Here is a 5,245-nt window from a genome sequence, read left to right as displayed (position 1 = left end):
GGGGGGGGGGAGGCGTGCACGTCGGCAAAAGCCAGGTCCGCCCCCGCTCGCGACCCCGCGCGCCCGGAACAGCGAGGCTCGTTTTCGTTTCATTTTCTGAGAGAACTCGCATCGGCATATCTAGATGTGATCGCGGTTTATGGTTCGCCGAGCACTTTGAACCGGTTAGAGATCAGGGCGTAAAAACCGAGTGGCCTAATGTGTCTCAGAAGTATAATTTATGACTTTTTTCAGAGTTTCTGTTAATACACAATCTTATTTGGACGCGTGCACAAGGACAGATCCATGCTCGGTACAAGATATTGTCCTTTCCATTTAGAGCGAGGGGGTTTTCACTTCTGAAATACCGTGTACACCAAATGAGGTATTTCACAGGTATTTCACGTGAAATACACCGAAATACGCCTAAATATGCTCCAAAACGGTGAACTTTTCCTGAGAAATACCGCCGAAATACACGTATTACGAAATACTGTGTGCACTGAAATCTCGAGTGAAAACCCCCTCGATTTAGAGTGCGCGCAGGTGCTCGGCCGGCCACGCCCCACCACGCCCCGCCACGCCCCGCCCCGCCCCACGACGACGAACGGGTCATGAATGAGCATCGACGTTGCGACGCGGACACCAGCGGCCGCGCCACGATAATAGATCAGCGAGAAGAAAGTGTAAAACAATACGAGCCAGCGACGGTAGACAAGCGGAGCGATACAGATGAGCCGTCAGAGAGACCCGGGGTGAGGGGGAGGGGCGGGGGTAGAGCTGTGCGAGCGAAGGTGAGGGGGCTGGTAAACGGTGCACCTTACCATAGAGCTAGCTAGCTGGTCCACTGCGCCAAAAATCAGCCGTTCCAATAATGACCGTCGGCAGACACCAACCTGAAAGACAGAGGGAAACAAATGGTTAGCAAATAAAGGGTTTACACACAGGTATTTTGCTGCATGTGCGAGTGCACCCGACGCTGTGTGTGTGTGTATGTGTGTGTGCAGGCGTTGGGGAGAGGGTGAGAGTGTGCGGCGAGCGAATACAAGCAAGGTGAGAGTGTTGTGGGAGATTGCATCGAGAGCGACTGAGAGGGAAGAAGGCGCAAGACAGAGAGAGAGAGCACGGGAGTCAATCTATTAAGGCGTTCAGGCTGGCCGCCCTCTGAGAATGGTCAGAGCAGGGGGCGCCTACCTCGTCGTCACAGCACAGAGAGATACTCCAAACAGCTGCGCGGCAGTGCACTCACACACACAAACACACACTCGCTTCGGAGTCCATTTGGCGAGCGTTCCGCTTTTGCTCTCCTCCTCCTCACCGCCGTTCGCGTCGATACGCCGAGCAGACGACGGGGGGTGAAAAGGCAAACCGCTCCGAGACATTTATTCGGGAGTTACGTGAGCAGATGCACGCGCTCCTTGTAGGGGGCCGCGGCAGAGCAGGCCGCCGGGCGCCGGGGGCACCACGTATGGCGGGGCCGCGCACAGCACCGGGGGGAGCACCACACCGTCACTTACTCACCAGCATGTCACACACACCAGACAACACAGGCGGCAAACAAAAAGGCCAGCGATATGCAGCAGCAACACGCCAGCTGTTTATCTTTTAATACTTTCTTTTCAAATTGGCGATACCGCAGGGGTCCGACGCCGGGTTCGCCGTCGCCGCCGCCGCCGCCACCTCCCGCGTGGCGCAGCGCGGCAAATCGGATCATCGGCAAGAGATCACTGCCCCGCACAGCCTCACCGTCGGGGCCGCAGCCGGCCGGCTAAACATACCAAACGGCCCGATTGCTTTCACTTACTGAGCGCCGCGCCGTGCCGCTCCCCCGGGGCCCCGGGCGGCGACGCCACACATATCTCATGTCGGCAGTGCATCCACCGAGGGGCCGCGGGGGCAACGCACTGTGTGCAAGTGCAGTGCATGCCCTTGTGCAGGACGAACACGAATCCGCAATAGACGACTCATTCCCCTCATTCCTCGTTCCTTCGTAAATCTAGCTGGCCCACCTGGAAATCGCATTGCTTTACATTTCCGATATATTATTTCCATTCATTTTTTTTACGAATTAAAAAGCAGCTTTGGTGAAAGAACAAAAAATTACCGACTGAACAAAATTTTGACAAAACCAGGTACCGTAAGAAACGAGAGCGCTTTTGGCAGTGGAGGGCAGCAGCGCGCACTGCTTCATACGTCAGCATCAGGGGGATGAGCGCACACCGGCGCACACGCGGAGGAGGCCGACGACCGCGGTGTGCTGCTCCAGCAGTTCGATCAGTTCAGTGACCGAGGCACACACGCGGGGTGGGGGAGGGGCAATAATGCCCGTACTTTCCATCACAAACCAAACCACACAACGGCCCCCCGCGACCACCACCACGACATGGGGAGGAGGCGGGCCCCCGCACTGGACACACACGGCCGAAATTAAAGAAGCCAGTTCCGGTTCCGCTCGGGCGAGCGGAACGGAGCAGCAGCACCACCGGCAGTGGGAGCTCAAGTGCAGGCAAAGGACCCCGCGGCCGCCGGGTAGCAGCGCTCGCCGGACCCCGCCGCCAGACACCTGTGCGAGGGGAGCCGACAAGGACAACAGCAGAGGGCCGGTAGAAAGATGTTCCTAGTTAGTATACAACGAAAGCCTAAAACCAAAAGTCAACAACCATCTTCCATATCAAGGGGATAATTATGACGATATTTTTTTTTTAAGGCAGCGTGCAATCGACAACGCTGCGAAAGAACGCAACAATGTAAAACCTCGCAATACAACAGCGGCTACAAAACCTTATAAGAAACCGCGCACTTTGCGCCGCGCACATCGACGTGTCCTGCTGGCGGTCCCCACAAAAAAAAAATGATGATAATAATCCGATGGGCAATGCATGACGACGCTGCTGCGGCGTTATGAAATGGAGGCCAGCAGGGGGGCCACCCGCGGGCAGGGCACGCGTCATGCCAGCGTAAGAGGCGCCGCCACGCCGCGCCACGCCCCAAATCACACACACACACCGGCCGCGCCGGGATCGGAATTAACCCCCTCACGCCTATTCAGCGCCTCAACTCGTGCAAGTCGCCCGCCGTCCATCCGCGCACGGCCTTGCACGGCAGGCCGGTCATCGCTTTCGCCCGGGCGACGTCGCCCCGCCCCGCCTCACGACGCTATACGCCAGCCCCGCCCCTCGGGTGGTGGGTGTGTTTTGGGCCCCAATACGCTCTGGGCGCGAATGCAACGCCGACGCCCCGCCCGCCGCTAAACGCCGCCGCGCTGCTCAACCCTTTCACTTTTTTCCGCGATTGGGTAACGCAGGGAAGGGCGGCAGGTCTGGAGCAGCTCTTGAGGAGGAGTGCCCTCTCGGGAAACTCGTGTGACTTACCGTCTCGCAGCTTACGGTGCAATACAAAAGTAGCTAAGTATTAGGGCTTCCGACACTTGAACTGTATTATACCCAACGCGAACATGGTAAAAACATTATCTGAATTTTTGGGAAAAGGGTTAAAACTTTGTCGATATTTGAGAAGAACCTCCTGAGAGAACACATTACAGATTACACAGATAACACATTGGGTGCAGCACTCAAAACCGTGAGACTGTCTACAACGCGCACAAGTTTTCGGAGCTCGGCATGGATTTGCTCTGGGGGTAGCAGCGCTACAACGGAGACGAAATTAGAGTTCTACCGGCTCATGAAATCGACACGCCCAGCAACGCAGCCTCAACGCCTGGAAATGGAAAGAGATGCAGGGAAGGGTCGGGTCCTAGCTGAGAGAGAGAGAGAGAGAGAGAGAGAGAGAGAGAGAGAGAGAGAGAGAGAGACGCAGCCAGAGTCGCACGGAGGAAAATTTATTGCACGGCGAGGCTTGTGGCAAAAGACGCTAGAAAAGTGGGGCCGGGTCCGAGTAACGAGAGCGGCCCCGCGCCAGCCAGCTCCGGCCGGAGGTTGAATTTGACATTCCGGCCCGAGTTTCGAAAGGAATAGAGAAGCCCGCCCGCTGGCATCATCGCCTCACCGATAGATCGCGAGCAGCGGGGTGGCGAAACAATCGATATCGATTGGTATTCGCGATAAACAACGCGCGAGCAGAGCACGTAGCTTAGCGCGAGATGGAGGAGTCGGGCGTTGCGTTGGGGGAGAGAAAAAAAAATACTGAAATAACCGAGGTGTGGCGAAATTTGGCTCGTGTCGCCCTTATGTCCCAACAATCAGCTGTAGGAACAACTTGAACCGTTTCTGCGGTTCTAATGAAGATCTAAACACGCTCGTTACTACAATATATCGCACCTATCTTAACCCTCTCCTCGGTAAAATAGTGTTCCGTAACCTATCGTCTGAAATATGAAAACGCATATCATGCACTCGCGACTTGTGTCTATCCAATAGCCGTGCCGACAATGTGAAATAAAACGATTCGTATTGGAATGTTTTGCCATAGGGGGCTCGTCGATAATAAATCTTTAACTCTCACACACACGCGCGCACATCCAGGTGATAAGGCATCGTTATGGCACTAAAGGCGTTTACGGCGCACTCTGTGTACTGTCGATAGGATTTCATTTTCAGACGACGATAGTCGCCTAGTTGCACACCGATGGCACTAAATCAAATTTAGCGCCAAATCAGATATATATACACCGTCGAGGAGCGAAAGGGACCGCTTGCTCGGCATCCGTAATAATGCAACACGTCGCATTGCTGGAAGGACCCCTCCCGGCGCTCTTATTTCGAGCGGACACAACAACGGAGAGACAAGACGATGAAGCGTGCGCTTTTCACCGCGTCCGATGATATACGCCGTAAACACGCAATTAAGTCCCCCCGTCCGTTCTGGCGATGGCGGCAGATAGTGCTCCGCGTGGAACTCTCTCACCCCAGAGCAGCGGCTGCCCGCACACACACGGAGTATGCCGCGCATTTTTCCCCGCACGGGAAAGGAAAACCAACATAACTTTTGCATTGCGATGAATAACGATAAAGTTACTCAAGAGAGCGCACAGCAAAAATATGAAGAGGGGAAAAAGGAAACACAAAAAACACTACGGGCCTTCGTTTACCTCAGTGAGTGAGGTGGCTCTCCAGCTCGACACTAACACTTACTCCCCCGAAATACACACACATAATCTAGGCCCAATTATATTCAAATTAGCAAAACCTAACGGGGCGGGGGACTGTTTGTTTTTATAATATTCCGCATAGCTCGGGGAATTTGCAGGTCCGACGCCACGGTGCGGTGGGGCTCGGCCTGACCTCATCAGGTTGCAGGGGTCGTTGGC

At 55.2% G+C, this 5,245-nt stretch overlaps 1 protein-coding gene across 1 annotated transcript in view; it reads right to left on the bottom strand.

The window, feature by feature from the left end:
* The window catches only part of LOC127750269 (nucleolar and coiled-body phosphoprotein 1-like), a 102,011-nt gene extending 101,134 nt beyond the window's left edge, over nt 1-877 (bottom strand). Inside the window, exon 1 of the mRNA XM_052271437.1 lies at nt 804-877. The gene's annotated coding sequence lies outside the window, so the exon portion shown is untranslated. The remainder of the gene's footprint in view (nt 1-803) is intronic.
* Nucleotides 878-5,245: the final 4,368 nt, after the last annotated feature.

This window comes from Frankliniella occidentalis, unplaced genomic scaffold, assembly GCF_000697945.3.
Source record: "Frankliniella occidentalis isolate FOCC.00 unplaced genomic scaffold, Focc_3.1 Scaffold162, whole genome shotgun sequence".
NCBI classification, from domain to species: Eukaryota; Metazoa; Arthropoda; class Insecta; order Thysanoptera; family Thripidae; genus Frankliniella; species Frankliniella occidentalis.
The sequence above is the reverse complement of the archived record's forward strand: the minus strand, read 5'-3'. Positions and strand labels throughout refer to the sequence as shown.